Source organism: Callospermophilus lateralis, chromosome 15 (genome assembly GCF_048772815.1).
Source record: "Callospermophilus lateralis isolate mCalLat2 chromosome 15, mCalLat2.hap1, whole genome shotgun sequence".
In the NCBI taxonomy this organism is placed as follows: Eukaryota; Metazoa; Chordata; class Mammalia; order Rodentia; family Sciuridae; genus Callospermophilus; species Callospermophilus lateralis.
In genome coordinates this window covers 9,577,361-9,605,226 of record NC_135319.1, presented here as the reverse complement: position 1 = coordinate 9,605,226, position 27,866 = coordinate 9,577,361, and positions in this window count along the sequence as shown.

Here is a 27,866-nt window from a genome sequence, read left to right as displayed (position 1 = left end):
AGATTTGCAGGACCTAGTAGACTCCCTGGCAGAAGTGTTCCTTCAAAACAGAGAAGGCTTAGATTTACTGACAGCTAACCAGGGAGGTTTTTGCTTGGCCTTAGGGGAACGATGCTGCTTTAATGCCAATAAATCAGCCATAGTATGCACTAAAATTAAGCAGCTTCAAGAAGATCTAGAAAGGAGATGAAGGGAACTTTTTGAAAATCCCCCCTGGACTGGGTTTAATGGATTTTTACCCTACCTTCTTCCCCTATTAGGCCCTTTGTTGGGTTTACTTTTAATGGTGTCCATAGGACCCTGCATTATAAACAGGCTTGTACAATTTATTATAGAACAGATTAATATTTTGGCCTCTAAGCCCATACAGGTCCACTATCATCGCCTGGAGATGGAAGACCATGCTGCCAACATTTAAAAGGATGTTCTACCCTTCTCACAGGCTTATTTCTTAAGTTTACATCCCCACAGATCTCTCTTTCTTACATTAAACTATAAGTAACAGCTCTGACCAACCATCTTCTGCCATTGCCATAAGGGTTCGTCCTCCATGGGCCCCTCAACTTGGGGGAGGATGCATCCATAGAGTGAGGATGTTAGGCCATAATAACGGAGGGTGCAGGATGGACTGCAGGAGGATGGATCCACGGATCCCAAAACAGAAGACCTCTTAGTGACACGCTCTGGTGCATGGTGGTCGGCATGCTTCCCCCTCAAAGTCGTCTCCTCCAATAACATGCCAAGGCCACCACGAAATCTCCTAGTAAACATGCTCTCTCGAATCAGGAGATATTCTAAGGCCTGCTAGAGAAACAGAGCCTCTATCACCCCCTAAAACATTGGCCGGTAAGGTATGGTCAAATATTTTATGTAAGAAAGGGGGAGAGGTCAGAGGCTAGAAGGAAGTTCTCCTTCAAAGAATAGCCTGACACTGAAAAGAAACAGCCCCCTGGGAGATATCCTGCCTGGGAGACATCCCGCAGCCATCTATCTCCCTGAGACATCCTGCGGCCAGCTGTCTTCCTGCAACATCCTGAGGTTATCTCACTTCCTGAAGACATCCAGCAACTGCCGATAAGAGAGCTTTCCCATCCACAGCATATAAATTCCCATGTGAGAACAATAAAAGTTTTCAGCATGATCAGAACTACAGTCTTGCTGTAATCTCTCGTGTCTCTTGTCCATTCATTCCTCCCCAACTAGGTTCCTTGCCCACGTTCATGTGTCCGGCCGGCCGGGACAACTGACACTAACCCATACCCTACTACACTCTGACTACTAGTTCTAATATGATGGAAAAAAATAACCCAAACAGAATAGAAATACAAGCAGTTCAGAGGAGGCATGGTGTATATTTGGACTTGCCTTTTGCATGATATAGGGTAGGTGTTATCAATCTAGTTAATTTTTAATTGAAATCGTTCTCCATGTGTTTTTAAAGTTAACAAATATGTGAATTCCTGTCTCCATTTCTCTGTACCTATTCAGCACATGTATTTTTATCTGCACATATAGAATCCTACTTGGAATCACACGTACATTCTTGTGAGGAGGCTGACTTGGCAGATACAAATTGTGAGAAGAGATCACTCCCCATAAACACTGTTGGAACTCAAAATTCAATTTATGGGTGAGCTTCCTAGTAGAACAACATTTTACATAAATCCATGTTCAGTAAAATAAATATTTTTGCATCTATGGATGATATATATTTCATGATGAATTTCGTTTGGCATATATATTGCTACTTTTTATTGTCTGTGTGTGTGTTTTGTATATATATACACTCTCCAGATTTTTCAAAATATGAAATATATGTGTCTTATATACACTCCCTAAATTCATTTATGTTCATGCATGTGGATTTATAATCATCTTTTCACAAGATTATTCTCAGAAATATTCATCCACCTGAAATACATATTTGTTTTCTAGTACTGAAAACTAACTTAAGTGAATGGTGCATACAATCCTAATATTTCTACAGTGACTGACACAGTTTAACATCAATGCAAGTAGAAATCTATCGGACATGATGTGTATTTTGAAGTTCATTTTATTCAACACTGGTACATTACAATTTCTTCAGATTATTTACATCATAGGATATATATTTCATCCAGAAGTTCACAAATTTATACGCATTTGATTCATTTTCAATCATTTCCTGCTTCAGAACACATGTATTACTCCTAGTTTCCTGAATGGTCTTTTCATGACACTTATTTCCAAACACATTCATTTCGGTTTTCATAATCATTTTGAAGCAAAACTCACACATTCTTCATTATATACCATAACCCTAATTTAACCATTATATGTGTAACTGATTGGAATGAATGATTGTATATCAATATAAGATTCCCTGTATATTTTCTGATATCAATTCAATCCATTATTTAAAGTTGGAACCACTTTTATTATTTATTCACAGTATGGTCTATTCATGAATTATTTCTATATTTATAGACACAGGGTACATCTATTTGTATCCCCAATACTAATTTAGTCATCTTCAAAATGTAGCTCCCAGAAATGTTGGAAGAAATACTCATGTCACCTGATCTACATATACATTTTATCACAGTAATATTCTGGACACAAAATGAAAATGTCACACTTATGATTGTACCAAAGCCTAAGTGAAAGTGAACATGCATTACTAAAAACATCCATGTCCAGGTTGCCTAATGCTTTCTAATGTCAATCCTATTGGTGAATACATATTTGTTTCTTCCTAAGATTATATATTCAACCTCAATCCTGTTGGAAATGTCTAATCCTACCACACAATTTATACTTTGCCTGATTTCCTAATGTCTCTATTGATATTTGCTTCCCTACATATTATGCCAGTTCATTATTGTGACTGACTCTTCACATGTGCTGACATTCACATTCACTCTCTACCCTAAAGCCTATTGCTAAAGAACTTTTGGTCCCCCTCTTATACTCACTCTTATTTCTAAACCTACCGACTTTCGTCTTAATCCTACCGACTATCACTTTTTGACTGGATGTTCTCTTTGACAATCAATCATCCAAGGTACAAGGTCCTATGCAATTGTATATCGATTCATCTGAGACATCTGTGCAGAATATAATTCAAAGCTAAGTATCCCACTCAAAGGCCTAATGCCTTTCTGGGCTTCAAATCTTACCTGGATTTCTGTTTTCAAACTTATATTTCTCCTGTATATTCTTGAAAATATTGCAGGTTCCCAATACCATTAATCATCTTGCGCAATGATTCCGAACCCAAATAGAACCTGTTATTAACCGTAACCATACACTCTTTTCTCAATCTCACTTTACAGAAGAGCAGGTACAGAGTTCGTCTTACAATGCAGGAATGTAGGGGATCTTCCACCTGCTGAGAACCTAAAAGGTCCATGCAGAAATGATCCCTGGATAAGATGTAGGCAGCTATTGAGGAACTAAGAGAGCAAAAGTCATCTTCCAATGCAAAAACCCTGGTCAGAATGAAGGGATGTGTCTGAATCAGCCTCTCTCTTCTTAATGTAGAGAAGATGGACCAAACCAGGCCTGTGTGGAGAGCTGTTCCTGGGTGCCTATGGTTTACATACCATACTAACTTGTGAAAGTGTCACAGAAGTAGGGGCAGCCTCCATCTCATGGGACACTTGGAAGCAACTGAAGCAACTGTTAGGACAAAGTGGTTGTCACGGCAGTGACCTCACTCAGTTCCTAAAAGAATTGACCTACTTAACTTCCTTGTTGATGGAACTCTCTGAACTTGGTATCCAGGAAGCCAGGCACCCAGAGCCAGTCCCAGTCCCAGTCCCAGTGGGCTCAATTGTTTGGATTTACCATGGACATAGTCAGTCTTTCTTGGTACCTACTGATGTGAGGATGGTCAAATGACAGAATAGCTATGAAGAGGGTCCTTTCCTGGGAAAGTAGGTAGTTGCTCACCACTGGCTGCTGGCAACTTCACCAATTTGAAAAAGGAGACAAGATCTGAGACCGTACAGGCCATTTCGGGGGAACGAAGTATGGCTCACCAGTCAGAGGACACTCCATATAGTCACAGACCTACTTGGGGGAAGGAGGTGCCTTTTTGAGTGTGGGTGTGAGTATGTGGTTTTGTCTCATGTTCTGAGAATAGGTAGGAAAGTCGGTTTGTTTGTTTTGGGGTAGACTGTTTCTTGTATGTCGTTTAGCAAGGTGAGTGTTTCTATGTCTGTGTATCCTACTGTGTCAGTGGTTGTAGACAATAGAAAAGAGAATGCATCAATGGATGTGTTGTGTCTAGTAGAAAGCTCCCAGCATTCATCCTGCCCAATGTATGAATAGAGAGTGGGCAGCCTTATTGATGTGCAACACCTATTATATTCCTAAGTTCCAGTTTTCTTCCTGAATTCTCTCAACTCTCCAGAATAGGCTCATGGTTTTGTGTCCAAGATATGTACCACCTCCAAGCTCTGTGAAATGGCCATGTACTGAATAGCTGAAGGGAATGGGAGCATCTCAGAAAACTCAGATATCAGTGTGAATAGAAAAGTCTCAGTGGAGAAACCCTGATTTGGGCTTTTTACTTACCTATTTTTCTGTTGCCCTGAATGTCAGAAAGGTCTTTGCCTCAGGTCACGCTTTGTGAAGCCTGAAGAAAATAGTTTTCAAATGGAAATGAATGGGTATTACCTGTGGCTCTTTGCTTAATTGCTTTGGAAATGGATGTGTCTGAATCAGCATCGTGGCCCTGTGTCAGGTTGTGGCTTAGATTCTCAAAACTAGATGGATCTAAAAAAGATGCCATGTGTGCATCCAAAACCAAAATGGCAAAAAGATCAGTTATGGTGGATGAAGCTTCTTGCCTTTCTCTATTAGTTTCCTGACATCCATCAAGTGAGAATAGGAATCCTTTGGGTCAAGTTAGTACTTCAAAGCCCTGCAGAGGTGCTTGGGTTTCCTCATGACTCCAAATCACATAAAGAATCTATACCTGACTGTCATTAGGCCTCAAATTGGAGAATCAGAGCATTATTAAGAGCAGGCCTATTTGATCACTCCTGGTTCACAGGAAAGGTGTCCCGGCCACAATGACTTTAGGCAAATGAGGGGCAAGGCAACTTATTTTGGACACTGTCTTTGGATGTGCCCCTCATGGAAACCTCCAGCCAGAGGTTATAATGAGTATCTATATGGAAGAATATGAGGGCTATGTGGAAGTGTTTTGGTTTTAATTGTGGTCATTAGTGTGGTGATTGGAAAAAATGACTGGGTCCACCGGGGTTTAAACTCTGATGTGATTCCCCTTTGAGACTGCATTGTGGAACTGACCTCAGAGAAGAATTGCCATGATTTGTGTTGGCATTTTTGGAGGCCACGCATGAGAGTCGCCCTTGGAAACTGAGATCTATACCAAGGGTGGCTTTCCACAGAGTACAGGGAATCTCAGCCATGATACCATATGATTTTATTCTGAAAGCCTTGGCATCCATAGTTGAGAGTCAAAACACACATGGACCTTATATTGTAGACCTCTATGGGCCTGGCTTCATGTAACCTTTTGCCCACTCTTTGGGAAGCCTTGCCTGTGAAATTTCTCCAGAGCTTTCATTGAAATGATCTTCCTCAACCTTTAATGGTTCCTGAATGAATTGAAACCCACAGTGCCTCCAACTTCATCCTTGAAAAATGGCTACATAAATACCATGACATTCTTGAAATTCCCTTGACCAGGTGGCACTGGAGAACCTTGGATGTCCTGTTGCTAATTTGAGTGTACAAGACAGTGCCTTGATTGACTGGGTTTCATGATAATGGTGTAGAACAGAGATGTCAGTACGTTGGAACCTCCTGATTAGTGGTCATAGAACAGTGTTGTGCATGTGTGTGATAAAACATCTGTGGTGGGGCCATGTGGATCTGCCATTTACTTCCAAATGGGTTGTGACTGACATGGTGCAGCCAGCAGAACCTTGTATGTAAAGGCATCTTGTTATATGGAGGAATTTCAGGGAAATGTTCAGAATCAGGTTGCTATGGTCAAGGGGGCAACCTATGTGGGATAGAAGCCTATTTGGTGCATTCTCCTGCAGACCCTGACACACGACACATGACAGAACTCCCTCCAGCACTGTGTCCCAGTTGAACTTTTTGTATTTCGAGAAGCAAATACCAAACTCCCAATGCAGCAGCAAGAAACCCCACAAAAAGTGGAGGATGACCAAATAGCTTCACAGTCCACACGGAGAGACACTTAGCCCCCAGTGGCCACAGATATCTATAAAGAGAGAATTCAGCACTGCTGCCTAATGTTCATTGGAATATAAGAGACCATGTCCTCCAGGTCACATATATGCAGACCCAGCTTTGATGGTCTCACTACAAAGGAAGATAAATCTCCTGACTACAACATATATTTCAAGTGCCCAACCTCAGAGGAAGTTTCTCAAGAAGTCTTTAGGCCAACAGAGCTCCATGATTGTGGAGTTTTAGCCTGTCCCTTACTTTTGGAATCTCCTCTTCCACCTCCAAAGTTGTGAACTCCTGAGCAATTTCCATTCCAGATATGTATTCACAAATTTTATAACTCTTCTCCTTTAATTGTCTCTTAATTGGGGCGAAGGTAATGTCAAGTAATTGTTCTGGATGAGAGTGGGAGGATTTTTGTGTAGCACATATTTGCATACACATTAGATCATTTTCCAATTTTCCATTTGAAATACTGAATCACTGACACTACCCCATACCCTACTAAACTCTGTCTACTAATCCTAATATGATGGAGAAATATAACCCAAACAGAATTGAAATACAAGCAGTACAGAAGGGGCATAGTGTATAGTTGGACTTGCCTTTTGCATTATATAGGGTAGGAGTTATAAATCTACTTATTTTTTTGTTGAAATAGTTCTCAATGTGTTTTTAAAGTTAACAAATATATGAATTTCTGTCTCCCTTTCGCTGTAGCGTATTCAGCACATGTATTTTTATAAGCACATGTATAATCCTACCTGGTACCACATGTACACTATTGTGTGGTACCTGAATTGGCAGATACAAATTGTGAGAGGAGATCACTCCTCCTAAACGCTGTTGGAACTGAACATTCACCCTATGGGTGAGCTTCCTAGCTGAACAACATTATATATAAATCCATGTTCAGTAAAATATATATTTTTGATCTGTGGATGATATATATTTCATGGTGAATTTCAATTGGCATATAGTGCTAATTTTTAATATCTGTGTGTGTTTATATATATATATATATATATATATATATATATATATATAAACATATATATATATATATATATATATATATATACTCTCCAGATTTTTCAAAATATGAAATATATGTGTCTTATTATACATTTCCTAAATTCATTCATATTCATGTATGTGGATTTATAATAATCTTTTCACAAGAATATTTTCAGAAATATTCTTCCACCTGGAATACCTATTTGTTTCCAACACTGAAAACTAACTTAAGTGAATGGTGTATACAATCCTAATTTTTCTACAGTAACTGACTCAGTTTAACATCAATGCAAGTAGACTCCTATGGGACATGATGTGTATTTTGAATTTCATTTTTTTCAACACTTGTACATTACTATTTCTTTAGTTTATGCACATCATTGGATATATATTTCATCCATAAGTTTGCAATTTTATTGGCATTTGTTTCACTTTCAATCACTTTCTACTTCAGAACACATATATTTCTCCATGTTTCTTGACTGGTCTTTTCATGAGAATTCTTTCCAAACACATTATTTTTGATTTCCATAATTACTTTTGAAGGAAATCTCACACACCCTAGATAATGAACCATAACCCTAATATTACCATTAGATGTATAACTGGTTGGAATGAATGATTGTATATCAATAAATGATTTCTTATATATTTTCAGATATCAATTCAATACATTATTTAAAGTGGAACCTGTTATATTATTTAAACACAGTATTATCTATTCATGCATTATCTCGATATTCATAGACACAGGGTACACGTCTTTATTACCCCAATACTAATTATTAGGTCTTCAAAATATTCCTCCCAGAAATGGTGGAAGAAATACTCATGTCACTTGACCTACATATACATTTTATCACAGTAATATTCTGGACACAAAAAGCAAAGGTCACACTAATGATTGTACCAATGGAATGGTCGAGTGAGCATTTTAGGAAGAGACCACCAAGAGACTGTCTCATGCAACAGCAAAGTGTGTATTGGGGGTCCAGCATGCTGCAGCTCAGAGCTCACTTGAATTTAGCAGAAAGCCCTGAGAACAGCTTAAGCAGAGCTTATATACTTTCTTTGGAGAAGGCAGGCTGTGAAGTTTATTGATGGGTCAGGGTGAGTGGGCAGTTTGCTTGCAAATGTGTGAGGGAGTACATTCTGCAGTTTGGCAGTCGGGGACAACACATTCTGGGAACAAGATTAGTAAACAGTTCTCAAGATTTCAACAGTGTTTTGTTAAGCATACAGAAAAACAGGAAGTGACAAGTACCTATTTAATAAACCTTTCATTCCCCACTTCTTTTTCTGGTTACTTTCAATCAAAAAAGTGATCATTGGGGGGTGTCACATTTTATGTCTGCTAGTGAGGTATATTGTTGTCTGATTACCATAAGTTTAACTTGTCCAATTTGAGCTTGGAGAAAGGAAACTACACGGTTGAGCAAACAGGGCCCTACAGTTAGCAATAATATGAGGATTATTAATGGACTGGCCAAGGCAGATAAAAGCGTAGTTAACCCCAGGGACTGTGTGAACCAAGACTCAAACCACGCTTTTTGGGCCTCTGTCTCTTATTGATGCTCTTCAAGGCGTTTTCTTAATTTACTCATAGATTCTTTTACAACTCCAGTATTGTCGGCATAAAAAAAAAAAAAAAACATTCTTCCCTCATTGCAGCACAAAGGCCCCCTCTCTCATGAAGAGGAGGTCCAACCGTCGCCTGTTCTGTGAAACTACTTCGGAGAGAGAGGTTAAAGATTCCTGTAAAGCTGGGATTGAGGTTTTTAATATCTTTAAGCTTTGGTCTATTGCTGCTTCTCATTGAGTCATTTGTTGTGTCCCATGGACTAGGGCAGTGGTTCCTGTGCCCACCCCTGCAGCAACTCTTATTCCAAATAGGATGGCTAAAGTGAGGGATACAGGTTCCCAGCGGAACCGGGTTTTATGCCCCCCTATTTGAACTTTAAATGAACCTGTGTCAGGATAGAGCACTCTGGGAAACATCTGCACCATTACATAATTAATCACATCTGTTGACCATTTTATGAACACATAAACAATAATTAAGTATATAGAATTATACTGTTGTAGGAACAGACAAGGAAAGGCACCTAAGATAGCACCGAAGCTAGGGAAGCAGTCCTATTTGGTTGCAAAAGGATGTAGAGGGCATTGCTTCTGTTGTAATCAATAAATCCTCTGAACCCCAAGTTTAGGTTGTTTCAGAATTTTGTACCCAACATGTAAGGGAATGGGCTCAGAAGATCACAGTCTGCAGAAGTTCACAAAAAGCAGTTTTTGTTTCTGTTTTATTTCTTCTATTTTGGCAAGTTAACTTTTTAAGGACACCTGGGAGGAGGAGAGCTTTTGTCTTCTCTTCTTTTTTTCTCCCTGCCAGCTGTTAAAATGGAGCCCAGTTGGTAACTTCTTTATCTTAGAAATGTAGCAATCTCTGTGAAGCTCCAGCTCAAGGCAAGAGACCTTGTTCACATATTTTGTGAAAAACTAGTAAGGGGTGTCTAGCTTAGGAGTGCTGACTTTTCCAGCCAGTGGCAACTAGAACAGGGCAACAAGAAAAGAGGAAGTTTATCTACATTGAACTCTTTCATAGGGATTCTTTTCTGAAAGTCCTAAAGTCAGTCATGGTGAAGACTGCTGGAGAAGGTCACTTAAGAATTTTCTGTGGTCTTGGTACAGAGGGGGAAGAGTGGAAGGCAGGGGGTGAGAGCAGCTCCGTGGATCTGAGAATCAGGAAGAAGAGATTAAAAGAATAATGGGAAAGGGGTTTGGTATTTTGCTAGCAAAAAAAAAAAAAACTTGAGCAGTAGAGCAAGTAGAGCAGAGGGGAAGATGGGAGTGAGTATCTCTAAAAGCCTGTGAGGGATTTTAAATTCTTAGTAACCTGTATTCAGTGTTGACAATGCAACTTTAAAGGCAATTTTCATTACATCATGGATAGGGGTCTGAGGGCTCTTCTCATCTGGTTTGAGCTTTGGGTTAGCAGGTAAGAGGACCTGTTGGGACCCATTGTTGGCACTGACAGGAGAATAGAGGAGTGTCTGGGTTTAGGGGTACCTAAGTACCTGCTACCTCAGCAAGGGGGCAATGGTCTGAGAAAGGGTAGAGGTTTGGGTTTTTGATCTAGTAATTGGAGGGGAGAAATCAAATTCCTGAGGTGGAAGTGACAGCAGAGAGTCTGGAGCAGAAATCTGAGGGTGAGGATCTATTAGAGAAGCATAGTTCAGGATGTGAAAGAAGGAGGGAATTGGCCTCCACATAGGGGAATCTCCTTTCACCCTTTTGAGCACTTGCAGAAGTTAAAAAGGTAACACAGAATTTGAGGATCTAGAGACCCATCTGGGGGCCATCAGTTTTGATTGTCAAATTGGTAATATGGCCAATGCTGTGTACTGAATTTGATGAGGAGTTTGGGTTCCAGCAGGCAGCCCCTGCATGCTCACATCGCCATGACTTACAGAAGAAGTTGGCTTTTCCCCACACAGCCATGGCTGTTTGTGGATTTGATAGTCCGCCGGCCAAACATAGTAATCTAGGCTAGCCAAACTGCATCTGGCTCACGTGTCCCTAGATCCATAATGTTGGTTTCCATTACCTATGGTACGAAAGGGATTTAATGGAATTTTAGTGGAATCTCGTTCATCAGGGCTATCCCAATATGAAAGACCTATAGGTAGCTGACAAATGTCTGGGTGGAGGGATGGCCACCAGGTCCCTCAGGGGGCTGTATTCGAGGTAGTCCATACTTGTTGTCTAGTAGGATTTGTGATCAGCCATTGTTACTGAACGGGCTGATGATGGTTAGGACTACTGGTGGCCAAGGGGAGAGTCTATAGCCTTATCCACATGACGAACACACAGTTTGAAAGGGTTACCACTCTTTTCCAGCTTCCAGCCAGAGTGGGGACATGGCGCAGGCTTGAGATGAGAGGCATTGATCCAGGAAGTGATTCCGTCTACCTTTACCACTGTAGGTGTTATAAGTAGCACCTGGTAAGGTCCTTTCCACCGTGGTTTCAGGGATGACACCTGATGTCGTCTTTAGTAGATGAGGTCTCTTACTTGATAATGATGTGGAGTCCCATCATACCCTGGTTGGTAGGAAGGGGCCAGCTGTTTCAACAAGTATCGCTGAGTTCTTTCAAGAGCTTTAAGTCTGTCAAGCAAGGGGGTGTGGAAGGGATCGTTAGGTCTTAGAGTTGGGGTTAGGTCCCTTACTGGAGCAGGGGCACCATAGAGAATTTCATAGGGGGTGAGGTTAGACAGAGAAACAGAGGGAGTATTTCTTGCATGAAACAGTGCATAAGGCAGGAGCATAGTCCAATCTTTTATGCCAGTTTCTAAGCTTAATTTCGTTAAGGTCACTTTAATGGTTCTTTTTATTTTTTTACCTGTCCTGAGCTCTGGGGTCTATAAGCACAATGTAACTTCCAATAAATCCCCAGGATTCTGGCTAACCCCTGACTTACCTGGGCCATGAACGCTGGTCCATTATCAGAGCCATATTACCTTAGGCAGGCAGAATCTTGGAAAAATATCTTTCAGGATCTTTTTGACCACCATTTGCACCATTTTTTTTCTTTTCTTTTCTTTCTTTTTTTTTTTTTTTTGGTTGTTGGGGATGCTTCAATCCATCCTGAAAATGTATCTACAAAGACTAGGAGATATTTAAGTCCATACATTGCTGGCTTAATTTCAGTAAAGTCAACTTCCCAATTCCCAGAATTGTCCTGGTCTGGTTCCTCATAGGTGCTTTCCTGCAAGAAGCTTGGAAGTGTAAGCATTAACCAATTGACAGACCCGACAGGCTTTTGTTACCCATTCAGTTCTTCCCTTTCTCGGTGAATTGGTTAGTGGAAAACTATGTTCTTGATCCTTCAGGAATGCCTGCAATTTCTTTGAAAAAAGGTGAGTGAGTTGATATACATTTTAACTTAGTGTAGGGCATTCTGAAATTGCAGGCTGAGCTCAGTGAAGTTGAGGGTTCAGTGTCAGAGTCCTTAGGTGTTATCAAAAGCTTCCTGGTTCTCAGGGGTTCATTGAAAATGGGCATCTCCCTTTAGCACCGGGTATAAAGGAGCAGCTAATGATGCAAACCCAGGTATCCATAACCTGCAAAAGCCAGCAGTCCCAAGAAACTCTCTGAGGTGTCTGCTGTTAGATCTGTGTGGTATCTGCACAACAGTTTGTTTTCTTTGCTCAGTGAGCCATCGTTTACCGCCCCTAAGTGAATAGCCCAGGAAGATTACTTCATGCTGACAAATTTGTGCCTTTTTGGCAGAAGCTCTATACGACAGTTTAGGAAGCTCAGATAATAGTGCTTGGGTCCCAGATTCACAGTTTTCCTTGTTGTTGGCTGCCAGTAGCAGGCCATCCACATGTTGAAGCAGGGTGTGGAGTTCTGAAGTTGTTGAGATCTCTGTGGAGAGCTTCATCAAAGATAGTGGGGGGGTTTTTGAACCCCTGTTCGAGTCTAGTCCAAGTTAGTTGACCAGACGTTCCGGTTTCTGGGTCTACCCACTCGAAAACAAACAGCAACTGACTATCTTTATGCAGAGGCAAGCAACATAAAGCATCTTTTAAGTACAGAACAGTATACCATTTCTGCTCAGGGTTCAGAGTGCTAGGCAGATTGCACAGATTAGGTACCATGGGGTGAATGTCCTGCACTCTGTTGTTGATCTCTCGTAGGTTTTAACGGGGTGATAGTCCCCAGTTCCTGGCATTTTTTAATGGTAGCAGGGGAGTGTTGCAGGCTGATTAACAGGGCCTTACGACCCCTAAGACCAGATATTTCTGAATATGGGGCCTTATCCCATCTTTAGATTTTTGCCCAGAGTATATTTTTTGACATTGATTGGAGAGGCTGAGGTTTTTAACTCCACTGTCATTGGAGGTTTTTTAATGGGCAGGCCTAAGCCAGCAGTTTTTGTCCAGGCATCTGGGTAATATGTTATCCAATTCTGGGGTAACTTGCCTGTTTGATCAGTCTTGTGGGGTGTGAAGAGTTGATGTTCATCTTCTACTGACAGTTAAAGCTGTGACTATAGGAGTTTTTACTGAAGGATTTATAATTTTCACTTGGGGGCCTTCAGGGTTAAAAGTTATTCTGGCCCGGAGCTTGGTGAGCAGATCTCAGCCCATTAATAGGGCCGGGCATCTTGGGATTACTAGGAAGGAGTGATGGATTTTTACTTTCCCCAGGTCCATGATCCTCTTAGTTGTCTATGACCGATATTTACTGCCATTAGCCCCTTGAAATAGAGACCTTTTATTTGATGGAGGGCCCAATGGCGCTTTAAGGGCTGAGTATACTGCCCCTGTATCCACTTCAAAGTGTACTGGGGTCCCCTCCACTTCAAAAGTTACCCTGAGCTCGGGAAGAGGATCTGAGCCCCGACTTTCTTAGTCATCCTCCAGAGTCAGAATGTCTGGCTGGTGTGGCTGTCTCTTTCTAGGGCTCTTTTTGGCCCAGTGTCCTTTTTCTTTTGAGTAGGCACATTGATCTGAGGCCAGGGGTGGCTTTTGGCGTGGGCCCAGGTATCCCTTCCTGTATCCCTGTTTCTTAATTTCTGTCCTATTTTTTGTTGTGACCAGGACCTTAGTCAATGCATTAGTCTATCTTTTGCTTCTCGCATCCTCTCTTTGCTCCCTTTCTTTCTTCCTCCTTTGTTCTTTCTCTTCCTCAGTTTATCTCTTATAGTTTACTTTTTAGGCTTCTCTGACTAAATCTCTCAAAGTCATATCTTGTAATCCATCTACGCATTGTAACTTTCTTTTAATATCCAGGGCAGCTTGCCCAATGAAGGCCATCATGACAGATGGCTTTTGATCCTCTGCCTGAGGATCGAAAGGAGTATATCTCCTATATGCCTCAATAATTCTCTCTAGAAACATAGAGGGAGATTTATCAGGCCCTTGAATAATCTCTCTAACCTTGGCCCAAATAGTTGGTCACCTTAGCGGCTGCTTGGAGACCCGCTATTAGAGCCCGGCAATAAGTGGACAGATGCTGCCTACCTTCAAACGTGTTGGTGTCCCAGTTGGGTTGGTTCAATGGAAAGCCGGCTTTGATTATGTGGGAAGATGTGTCGGTCACCCATCTTGTCCTAGGATATTTTTTTTTAGCTTCCAGGAGGTTTTTCTCTTGTTCCTCTGTCATGAAGAGAGTCTGTAGGACTTGTTGGCAGTCATCCCAAGTAGGCAGGTGTGACAACGCCGGCAAGTTCTTTGAGTTCTTTTACTGGGGCCAGCTTTGTCCAGGGAAGGAGTGGCTTTGTGTGCTGCCGGGTAGTAATCTGGAGGGCGCTCGGCCGGCCTAGCTTCCTCCAATGGCGGAGAGGATGAGTCAGCAGCAAGGGAATCACTTAGAGGGTGTTGGGTGTTGGGGGAAGAGGGTAGGGGATAAGGAGGGTGCGGAGAGTCTAGTTGAGTCTTGAGACTCAGGAAGAACAAAGGGTGGAGGAGGAGGAGCAGAGGGTTTGAGAGATAGAATCATGGGGGAAGGTGGAGGAGCAGGGGCAGGGACAAGGAAAGGCTTCACAAATGGAGGAGGAGATTTGCAGAGGTCCTGCAAAGTTAAGATATATGGCTGTTGATCTGGATGGCTATGTGGCCCCAGTTGAAAGACAATATTTCTGACTTTTTGAATTAGTGGGGAGTAGAAAGTTCTTTCAGGGGCCATCCGACTCCAAAGGTGGGTCATTTTGAGGCACGGAGAGTCTGCCAGTTCCGGCGTCTTATTGAAATAGAAAGATTCTGAGCCCTTAAGTGGACTTTGGTCCACTTAACAAGAGTCAGGGACAGAGGCATTGAAGTGCTCTGTCCCATAATGAAAGATATTCATACAGTGAAAGCAATGACACACAACACAGACAAGACAAGACAATAAAGACAGGCAATGGATGTCCAATACTGAGACCAGGACTGATTAGCCAGCAAAACATGATGTTCTGGCAAAACCGAATCCGAAACAAAAAAATCACTGAGTCGAGGATACTATTGTTCCTCTATTTTCCGAATCCTCTGGGGCATCCCCCAGGAACGTGACCTGTGGCTCTGTGACACGTCTGTCAGCCAGCATCTGAGAGAGCTCACGCTCATCACCGATAGCCATTTTGCAAAGCCCTAACCTGAAACCTGAAACACGAAAGAGGTACCTTACTTATCCTGATAGGAGCTCGTTGGGAGTCTTTCGTACACCGCTGATGGATCTTGCTGGGGGTTTCAGATGTGAAGTTCTGGCAAGCATTGGAGGAAGAGACCACCAAGAGACTGTCTCATGCAATAGTAAAGGGTTAATTAGGAGTCCAGCATGCTGGGGCTCAGACCTCACTTGGATAGAGCAGAGAGCCCTGAAACAGCTTAAGCAGAGCTTATATTCTTTCCATGGAGAGGACAGGGAGGGAAGTGCTGCCGGGTAGTAATCTGGAGGGCGCTGGGCCGGCCTAGTTCCTCCAATGGTGGAGAGGCTGAGTCAGCAGCAAGGGAATCACTTAGAGGGTGTTGGGTGTTGGGGGAAGAGGGTAGGGGATAAGGCGGGTGCGGAGAGTCTAGTTGAGTCTTGAGACTCAGGAAGAACAAAGGGTGGAGGAGGAGGAGCAGAGGGTTTGAGAGTCCGGGCGACTGTTCGGTTTGCGAGCAAATGGGTGAGAGAGTACATTCTGCAGTTTGGCAGTTGGGGACAACACATTCTGGGAACAGGATTGGCAAACAGTTCTCAAGATTTAAACAGTGTTTTGTTAAGCATACAGAAAAATAGGAAGTGACAAGTACATATTTTATTCACCTTTCACCAAAGCCTAAAAGGAAAGTGAGCATGGATTACTAAAAACATCCATGTCCAGGTTGCCTAATGCTCTCAAATATCAATCGTATTGGTGACTACATATTTGTTTCTTCCTAAGATTTTTTATTCAACCTCAACCCTGTTCAAAATATCTAATTCTATCACTCACTTTATACTTTGGCTGAATTCCTAATGTCTCTATTGATTTCTGCTTTCCTACATATTTATCCCAGTTCATCATTGTGATTGACTCTTCACATGGGCTGACATATACATTCACTCTCTACTCGAAACCCTATTGCTAAAAAACTTTTGGTATCAATCCTATACTAACTCTTCCTTCTAAACCTACCGATTATCTTCCTAATCCTACTGACTATCCCTTTTTGACTGGATGTTCTCTTCGACATTCAATCATCCAAGATACAAGGTCCTATGACACTGTATGTTGAATTATCTGAGACACCTGTGCAGAACATAATTCAAAGCTAAGTATCCCAATCAAGGGCCAAATGCACTTCTGGGCTTCAAATTTTACCTAGATTTCTGTTTTCATACTTATATTTTATCTCTATATTCTTATTAACAAGGCAGGTTCCCAATACCATTATTCATCCTGCAGAATGATTACTAACATAAATCAAACATGTTATTAACTCTAACCATACACTGTTCACTCAATATAACTTTACAGAAGAGCAGGGACAGAGTTGGTCTTACAATATAGGAATGTAGGGAATCTTCCACCTGCTGGGAACCTCAAAAGTCCATGCAGAAATGATCCCTGGAGAAGATGTAGGCAGCTATGAAGGACCTAAGAGAGCAAAAGTCATCTTCCATGGCAAACAACCTGGGCAGGATGAAGGGTTGTGTCTGAATCAGCCTCTCTGATCTTAATGTAGAGAGGATGGAACAAACAAGGCCTGTGTGGAGAGCTATTCCCAGGTGAGGAGGGTGGATACACTATTTGAACTTGTGAAAGTGTCACAGGAAGTAGGGGCAGCCTCCATCTCATGGGACCTATGGAAGCAACTGTTAGGACAAAGTGGTTGCCAAGGCAGTGACCTCATTCAGTTCCTGAAGGAAGTGACCTACCTCACTTCCTTGGGAAAAGAACTCTCTGACATTGGGGTCCAGTAAGCCAGGCACTCAGAGCCACTCTCAGTCCCAGTTCCAGTAGGCACACTTGTTTGGATTTACCAAGGACAGTGTCATTCTTTCTTGGTACGTACTGATGTGAGGATGGCCAAATGCTAGAAGAGCTCTGAAGAGGGCCCTTTCCTCAGAAAGCAGGTAGTGGCTCACCACTGGCACCTGACAACTTCACAGAGTTGACCAAGGAGACCAGATCTGAGACAGGACAGGCTATTTCCGGAAAACATACTAAGGCCCACCAGTCAGAGGATACTCCGGATAGTCACAGACCTACTTGGGGGAAGGACATGACTTTGTGGGTGTGGATGGGAGTTTATGGTTTTGTGTCATGTTCCGAGAATAGGGGGGAAAGGTGGTTTGTTTGGTTTGGAGGGGACTGTTTCTAGTAAGTCGTTTGACAAGATGAGTGTTTCTATGTCTGTATGTCCCACTGTGTTCGTGGTTGTAGACATTAGAGAAGAGAATGCATCAATGGATGTGTCCTGTCTAGTAGAAAGCTTCACAGCATTCATCCTGCCCAATTAATGAATGGAATTTGGCTTGCCATATGGATGGGTAACACCTACTATCTTCCTAAGTTCCTGTTTTCTTCCTGAATTTGGGCCACTCTCCAGAATAGGCTCATGGTTTTGTGTCCAATATATGTACCATCTCCAAGCTCTGTGATATGGCCATGTACTGGATAGCTTAAGGGATTGGGGGAATATCAGAAAACTCAGATATCAGTGTGACCAAAAAAGTCTAAGTGGAGAAACCCTGCTTTGGGCCATTTGCTTACCTATTGTTCTGTTGCCCTGAATGTCAGGAAGGTCTTTGCCTCATGCCACCCCTTTGGGACGCCTGAAGAAAACAGTTTTAAAATGGAAATTAATGGGCATCACCTGTAGCTCTTTGCTTAATTGCTTTGGAAAGGGATGTTTGTGAATCAGCCTCTTGGCCATGTGTGAGGCTGTGGCTTATATTCTCAGCACCTGATGGATCTAAAGAAAGATTCCATGTGTGCTTCCAAAACCAAAATATCCCAAAAAGCTGTCTTTGTGGATGAAGTCTCTCGCCTTCCTCTATAAGGTTCCTGACATCCATCTAGTGAGAATACGGATTCTTTGTGTCAAATGAGTTCTTCAAAACTCTGCAGTGGCAAGTCTTTAGGTGCTTGGGTTTTTTCATGACTCCAATTCAGATATAAAATCTAAACCCGACAGTCAGTAGGCCTCAAATTGGAGAAGCAGAGCAGTATTTACGTCAGGCCTATGGTCACTCCTGGTTCTCAGGAAGGGTGTCCAGGCAACCCTGACTTTAGGCAAATGAGGGGCTAGGAAGGTTATTTTGCACACTCTCTTGGGATGAGTCCCTCATGGAAAACTCCAGCCGCAGGTTATGATGAGTGTCTATATGGAAAAAGATGAGGGCTTTGTGGGAGTGTTTTGGTTTTAATTGTGGTGATTTGTGTGGCGGTTGGAAGTTATGACTGGGTCTACCTGAGGTTAAACTCTGGTGTCATTCCTTTAGAGTCTGAGTTCTGGAACTGATCTCAGAGAAATATTGCGATGAATTGTGTTCGGATTTTAGGAGGCCACGCATGGGGATCACCCTTGGAAACTGAGATCAAGGACCAGGTTGGTTTTCCACAGAGCCTGAGAATCTCAGCCAGGATATCACATGATTTTTTTCTGAAAGATTAGGCATCCATAGTTGAGAGTCAAAACACCCATGGACGTCACATTGTAGACCTTAATGGGCCTGGATGCATATGAGCTTTTGGCCACTCTATGGGAAGACTTGCCTGTGAGAGTACTCCACAGCTTTCATTGAAATGACCTTCTTCACCATTCTATGGTTCCTGAATTAACTGAAACCCACAGTGCCTCCAACTTCATCCATGAAAAATTGCTAGTTAAATACCATGAAATTTTTGAAATTCCCTTAACCAGGTGGCACTGGAGAGCCTTTGGATGTCTTGTTGCTGATCATGAGTGTACCATAGAATGCCTAGTTTGTCTGGGTTTCATGAAAATGGTGTAGAACAAAGATGCCAGTAAGTTGGAGCCTGCAGAGTAGTGGGCCTATTGCAGTGGTGGGCAGGTGTGTGATAATACATCTGTGGTGTGGCCATGAGGATTTGCCATTGCCTTCCAAATGGCTTGTGAGTGACATGGTGCAGCCAGCAGGCCCTTCTATGTAAAGGCATCATTTTATATGGAGAGGTTTCAGGGCAAATTTCAGAGTCAGATTGCTATGGACAAGGGGGCAAGCTCTGTGGGATAGAAGCCTGGTTGGTGCATTCTCCTGCAGACTCTGACCCACCGCAAGTGACAGAACTCCCTCTAGCACTGGGTCCCAGTTGAAATCATTGTATTTCATGAAGCAAATACCAAAATCGCAGTGCAGCAGCAAGAAACACCACTAAAAGTGGAGGATGACAAAATGTCTTCACTGTCCACACGGGGAGACACTTAGGACCCAGTGGCCACAGTTTACCTACAAAGAGAAAATTCAGCACTGCTGCCTCATGTTCATTAGAATATAAGAAACCATGTCCTCCAGGTCACATAGATGCAGACCCAGCTTTGATGGTCCCACTAGAAAGGAAGCTAAAGGTCCTTACAACAACATATATTTCAAGTGCCCAACCTCAGAGGAAGTGTCTCAAGAAGTCTTTAGGCCGGCAGAGCTCCATGTTTTGTGAGTGTTTTCCTGTTAGATCTGGACACAAGAAAAGACCACTGACACCAATAAAAATTAAATTAAATTAAGCTTATTATTTCCACTGGCCATGCTGCCTCTCCCTCCCAAAATGGCGGGAACAAGACAGCAACCCCAGCTTTCCTACAGCCCAGCTTCATGGACCAGAAATTTACACAAAATGGGCATTACAGATAACGGAACTCTGACAAGCATCACACTAATGGTAGTTTATATATATATATATATATATATATATATATATATATATATATATATATATATATATTTTTTTTTTTTTTTTTTTTGCTGTCCCTACATCAGAATTTATGAGGACCATTAGAGCCTCAGAGAGGGTTGTTGTCTGGCCAGGGAAGGCAAATATTTATGATATGTCACTAAAGTTTCAGAGAGGGCTGCTATCAGGTCGGAGAGCCAGACATGGCTCAGTTCAAAGCACTGGCAGGCATTCCAAGCAGGTTCAGAATTTTCAGTAATTTATGGTAAAGCCAAAATTATCTTTTCATGGCTTTGTGGCAAGATGGCTCCCAATTTTAATAAAAGATCAGGTTGGGTCTATCATTCCCCCCTTTTCTCTGTGTCCCTTTCAAATCTTTGATAGATTAGGGGTAGAGCACTGAGGAAATTTTAATCCCTCAGGTAAAAGTCTCCAAATTTTTAGAACTCACCCAAAACCAGTCTCCCTGATTTTACCTGACTTAATTAATTACTTATATTGATAGTCTATTTATATTTGGCTCCATTCTTGTAAGAAGAGAGGCGTCACCCATTTTGGCTTCTTCTGAGCTGAGAGAGGATGACGTGAGTAGGCATGGTGTGAGAGACATGAGTTGCCTTTTAGAAGTAGTTGAGGGACATGAGTTGCCTTTTAAAAATCAAATAAATTTTAACAGCCTTATATTAAGAGCACTAGGCTTTAATGTCTATAACTTTAAAATTATTTATCTTTTTATTAATTGGGATCTGTATTATTCTGACTGTCTTGTAGGTGATAACTTACTCTCTGAAATTAACCCATGTTTTGTTCTTAAAGCAACACTTCTTTAAAAACTAACAGGGAATCTTTAGATCACATATAAGAAAATTACAAAATAAAATTTTTTAACAACAGTAAAAATACTTAGTTCGTGTAATAGCTACACTGAATTTTTTGGCTGAGTCATACATTATATCCCCTGTTTGAGATCCTAGGAATCTTGACATTAAAAAAGAACTTTTAACATAACTTTAAAGAAATAAAATCTGACCTACTGCTTTTGTAGTCATTCTCACATGAAATAAGATGGGACACACAGCCTTATCTCAGGTAAGGCAGGGCTCTTTATAAATCTTAAGTGTTTTAGTTCTAAAGCTGATCTTTATTTTTTAGATATTATTTTAAAAAGTTTACATAAATTGTTTGAGGTCACATGAACATTAGCTAACACCATATAATATCACTTTAAAATACGAATTATAGAAATGCTGAAAGTTTTTAACCTTTACATAGATTAGGCTCTCATTAACATAAAGTACATTTAAATTGTTCCCCAATGTAAAAAGTAAGATAAAACTTTACATATCTTATTGATAACAGGTGAATAAATCCCTAATATATTTTTTATCATAAAACTTCAGAACACCAGCTTGATATAATGCTCTTTTAAAATTTTTACCTTACAGAGTTGCATACCTGTAAGATATGAGCACATTAGTAGCATCACAATTACATTGATGTTTCTACATTAACCAAGTTTAGCTTTTAAAGAAATGGCAGTGCAGTGCTCTAAAATAACAGTTGTAATTTAATCAGTTGTTTAATTTCTATGGTTGCTTACACAAGAAAAAATAAAACTTAATAAACACAATGTTATAGGTAAACTTATGTTTTAAGAAACTTTTGTCTCTTTAACACATGATTGATTATTACAATCTTTTACAGAATTTAGTCAAACTTATACAGATGTTAGTAAGTCAATCAGATATCTAACAAAAGTACTCATGAATGAGTAATCCCATATCAAATTTACTTTACTTATTTATTAAAATATTAGACACATGTATTGAAGAGTGTAAACCATTTTTATGTTGAAGGAAAAGTCCTAGAACCAAGGCATATTAGACATTTTGTAGATATTAATATTTTATTAGATTTTTGAATACCTAGAAAAACTTGAAAGCTTAAATTTAAAGACATTTATTTTTATCTGTTTATCAAATTTAATTGAACCATTTAAATCACGTGAATTGAAGTTCTTTAGATCCACTTTTTAAAATTTGTTTTTATGAGTGCTTTTTTTTTATGAGTGCTCCTTATATATGTTAATTTTTGTATCATATATAAAATGTACCGACATATGTTTATATAGACATACAACACATAACAAAATTGAGCACACATAATAATTGTAAAGGCCTTGTAGCTTTTCACAGGTGAAATCTCCATTGCAATGTTTCAAAAAGTCCACAGTTGGTCAAAGATAGTACTGATCAGAAAAACATTAACCTACGTCTGTATGATCAAAATCATGAGCTCAAAAAAAAAATAAAGTATCTAAGGAAAAAAATAAGAGTCCTAGAAAAAATGACTGGCCAGTAATTAGTAAATACCATACAATTTACCTTTTTTTCTCTTAGGCCTCAGATCAGTCTCCTACTAAGCTTGCAGGCTTCTTTCATTTGCCTTTCAAAATAAGTCATGGCTGAGGTCTGGAAGGAGCAGGAAAAAACTTCTTTTCTGAGCCGACACCTCAGGCCTAAGGCATTTTAACCATTATTGTCAGGTTAGGATGTTGAAAATTATGGTACAAGTTTAAGATACAATTCACAAAATTTTATATTTTTACATCTTGTTTTGTCAACAGATATCATACTATGATTTACAATCCTTGTTCATATTAATGCTCTCAAACACACAGTGACATTTTCCCAGGCTACCCAATTCAAAATTGGTGAAAAAAAAAAGACTGAATGATTGGGAATTTACTTGCCAACTTGGAAGTAGACTTCTTCAGTTTTCCATCCTAAGTATTTAAGTTCTCTGGCATGAATTATCTGAAATCATAAACTAAACAATTACCTAAACCCGACTTTTAACTGCAAGATTTTGCAATGCTTCAAAAACCCATTCAGATACCAGATTGTTACAAGAAAACATCATCATTTAGACACAAATTCAGCTAAGATCATTCCCAAGAAACAATTTATAATATCAACACATTATTGCACATGTCTTAAAGGGCCAGAAACAAAGACACAAGACAGACAGAAAGAAGGTCCAGACTATGGCTGTCAGACAGAATCCTTTAAACCTGAGCAGATAAGAAAAAAATCTCCTACACCAGTGGCACCATAGATGTCCACAAGGGGGCGGCAGATGTTTTAACAGAGGGGCAACCTGAAATGTACAATCAAGGGTCTCCATGGTGACTTTAATGCATTTAGTGTCCCCTTTTTCTTTTTCTCTTTTTTAACAAGACAGAGGTGGCATAATCATTACAGTGCAGGGAAGGAAGGAGGGAATTCCCTGAAGCAACAGGGCTTCAGCAGCTGCTGGGAGTCCCTCAGTCCCTCCTTTTACTTACAGGATTATCTCCTCTGGTTCGGTTCCGCCCCAAGCATGTTCCATCTAGTAACATTTCAGTAGTCAGCTCTAAAAATGTTCCGGGACGGGGGGGGGAGGGATTTATCAAAATTTGTAACTTAAAGTTCGGCTCCTGACCTTGAAGCCAATTAATGCCAATTTAATAATGAGGACAAGGTTTTTAGAAAAAGAAAAAGGGAGGTTTATTGCTTTGGTAACAAAGAAGAAACACAGGGGACCCTGCCCAGAGGTTGTGACTCTCTTGATCTGGAGGGACAAGGGGTTTTAATGGAGTTTCAATTGTTAACCTGGGAGATACTCAGTTCTAGGTCCCCAGCAGGCATTGCCCTCTGCAGTGGGTGTACTCCAGGCAGCCAGCTAGGAACTTCTCTCATCCTGCTTAACAAAGGTGGGTAAAGTTCATCACAGTTCCTTAAAACAGAGTCCAAAGGAATATCAGGCTTACTTTCTTTTTTACCCATTTTCACGTCCAATATTCTTATGTTTTTACCACAGAAATCACAGAACAAAACACACAAAACAAACAAGAAAAACATATAGAACACAGAACAAAACACAAAATACAGAAACCCGGACTTGAAACAGAAAAACATAGGAGCAATGCAACGTCTTGCTAAAGCTCCGAAGTAGGACTGCGTACATGCCAGTCATCACCTCTCTACCATTCCAGATGAATTCCCTACAGAACAGAACAGAGGACAGAACGATTCTCATTACTGTACCAAAAACAAGTATATGTGAGCCTCCCCAGGACACCTCTATGTCATCAGAACAGATCTCCCTTAAACGGATATCAGATGTTATAAAGGTGCCACTTAATTATTGAGGCCTCCTCCACCAGGTGATTGCTAATAGTTTTAGTGCCATGGTTCACCGCAGTGCTCCTGGGACCGAACGCTCACTCCATGACCTTGGAACATCTCAAGATGTGCACCCCCTAGAGTGGCTCTCCAGCCCGGAGTCCTGGAGGGAAGGCCAGATTCAGAATTTCCAGCAGTCTGGTCTTGTGATCTGGTCGGCAGGGTCATCTTGCTGGGGAACTCAAAAAGGTTAGATGAGGACGCAAAAAAAGAACAATGACTCCAACTAAAATCAAATTGAGGCAAGCTTATTATGTCAACCGGCTGGGCTGCCTCTCCATCCCAAAACGGCAGGAACAAGACAGCAACCCCGCCTTTCCTACAGCACAGCTATATAGCCCAGAAAGTTACACAAAATGGGGGTTACAGATAACAGAACTTTGACAAGCATCACACAAATGGTAGTTTATTTATTTATTTATTTATTTATTGGTGGCCCCAATATCAGAAATTATGAGGACAAATAGAGCCTCAGAGAGGGTCGTTGTCTGGCCAGGGAAGGCCAAAATTTATGATGTGTCACTAAAGTTTCAGCGAGGGCTGATATCTGGTCAGAGAGTCAAGCATGGGTGAATTCAAGGCACGGGCAGGCATTCCAAGCAGGTTCAAAATTTGCAGTTATTTATAGTAAAGCCAAAATTAACTTTTTATGGCTTTGTGGCAAGATGGCTTCCAATTTTAATAAAAGATCAGGTTGTCAACCCGTGTCCCTTACTTTTGGAAACAACACTACCACCTCCAAGGTTGTGAACTCCTGAGCATTTTCCAGTACAGATATGTATTCACAGATTTTCTAACTCTTCTCCTCTAATTGTGTCTTACTTGGGGCAAAGATAATTTCAAGGTATTGTGCTGGATGAGAGTGGAAAAATTATTGTGCAGCACATATTTGCATACACATTGGATTCATTATCTAATTTTCCATTCAAAATACTGAATCCATGACACTAACCAAAACCAGATAGACTCTGACTACTAATCCTAATATGATGGAGAAAAAACAACCCAAAGAGAATAGAAATAGAAGCAGTTCAGAGTAGGCATGGTGTATAGTTGGACTTGCCTTTTGCCTGATAAAGTGTTGGTGTTATAAATCTAGTCAATTTTTAATTGAAATAGTTCTCCATGTGTTTTTAAAGTTAAGAAATATGTGAATTCCTGTCTCCCTTTCTCTGAAGCCTATTCAGCACATGTATTTTTTAGGTTCACATATAGAATCCTACATGGTATCACACATACATTCTTATGAGGTGGCTGACTTGGCAGATACAAATCGTAAAAAGAGATCACTCCTCCTAAACACTGTTTTAACAGAAAATTCAATCTATGGGTTTGCTTCCTAGTTGAACAACAGTATACATAAATACAAGTTCAGTAAAATAAATAGTTTTGTATCTGTGAAAGATATATATTTCATGATGAATTTCGATTGGCATATGTATTGCTACTTTTTAATGTTCCTGTGTGTGTTTTGTGTGTGTGTGTGTGTGTGTGTGTGTGTGTGTGTGTGTATATATATATATATATATATATATATATATATATATATATACACACACACTCTCCAGATTTTTTCAAAATATGTAATATATATGCCTTATTATACACTCCCTACCTTCATTCATGTTCATGTATGTGGATTTATAATAAACTTTTCACAAGATTATTCTCAGAAATATTCATCCACCTGAAATACATATTTGTTTCCTAGTACTGAAAACTAACTTTAGTGAATGGTGCACACAAATCCTAATATTTCTACAGTATCTGACCCAGTTTAACATTAATGCAAGTAGATTCCTATGTGACAAGTTGTGTATTTTGACGTTCATTTTTATGCAACACTAGTACATTACTATTTCTTCAGTTTATGCACATCATATGATATATATTTTATCCACAAGTTCACAAATTTATAGACATTTGTTTCACTTTCAATTACTTCCTGCTTCAGAACACATGTATTCCTCCTGGTTTCTTTTTTTTTTTAATTTTTATTGTTGGTTGTTCAAAATATTACATAGTTTTTGATATATCATATTTCACACTTTGATTCAAGTGGGTTATAAACTCCCATTTTTACCCCGCATACAGATTGCAGAAAAACATTAGTTACCCATCCATTGATTTACATATTGCCATACTAGTGTCTGTTGTATTCTGCAGTCTTTCCTCTCCTCTACTATCCCCCTCTTCTTCCCTCCCCTTCCCTCTTCTCTCTCTACCCTCTCTACTGTTATTCATTTCTCTCCCTTGTTTTTTTTTCCTCTTTCCCCTCACTTCTTCTTGTATGCAATTTTGTATAACCCTGAGGGTCTCTTTCCATTTCCATGCAATTTCCCTTCTCTCTTTCTTTCCCTCCCACCTCTCATCCCTGTTTATTGTTAATCTTCTCAGGCTCTTTGTCCCTACTCTGTTATTATTTACTCTCCTTATATCAAAGAAGACATTTGGCATTTGTTTTTCAGGGACTGGCTAGCTTCACTTAGCATAACCTGCTCTAATGCCATCCATTTCCCTGCAAATTCTATGATTTTGTCATTTTTTAATGAAGAGTAATACTCCATTTTGTATAAAGGCCACATTTTTTTTTATCTATTCGTCTATTGAAGTGCATCTAGGCTGGTTCCACAGTCTTGCTATTGTGAATTGTGCTGCTATGAACATCGATGTAGCCGTGTCCCTGTAGCATGCTCTTTTTAGGTCTTTAGGGAATAGACCGAGAAGGTTAACAGCTGGGTCAAATGGTGGTTCCATTCCCAGCTTTCTAAGAAATCTCCATACTGCTTTCCAAATTTGCTGCACCAATTTGCACTCCCACCAGCAATGTACAAGCGGCTCCTTTTCCCCACATCCTCACCAGCACTTGTTGTTGTTTGACTTCATAATGGCTGCCAATCTTACTGGAGCAAGATGATATCTTAGGGTGGTTTTGATTTGCATTTCTCTGACTGCTAGAGATGGTGAGCATTTATTTTGTACATGTTGATTGATTGTATGTCCTCCTCTGAGAAGTGTCTGTTCAGGTCCTTGGCCCATTTGTTGATTGGGTGATTTGTTATCTAATTGTCTAATTTTTTGAGTTCTTTGTATACTCTGGATATTAGGGCTCGATCTGAAGTGTGAGGAGTAAAGATTTGTTCCCAAGATCTAGGCTACCTATTTACTTCTCTTATTGTTTCTTTTGCAGAGAAAAAACTTTTTAGTTTGAGTAAGTCCCATTTGTTGAATCTAGTTATTAACTCTTGTGCTATGGGTGTCATATTAAGAAATTTGAAGCTCGACCCCACAGTATGTAGATCATAGCCAACTTTTTCTTGTGTCAGACACTGTGTCTCTGATTTGATATCAAGCTCCTTGATCTATTTTGAGTTAACTTTTGTTCATGGCAAGAGAAAGGGATTCAGTTTCATTTTGTTGCATATGGATTTCCAGGTTTCCCAGCAACATTTGTTGAAGCTGCTATCATTTTTCCATTGTGTGCTTTCAGCCCCTTTATGAAAGATAAGATAGTTGTAGTTTAGTGGAT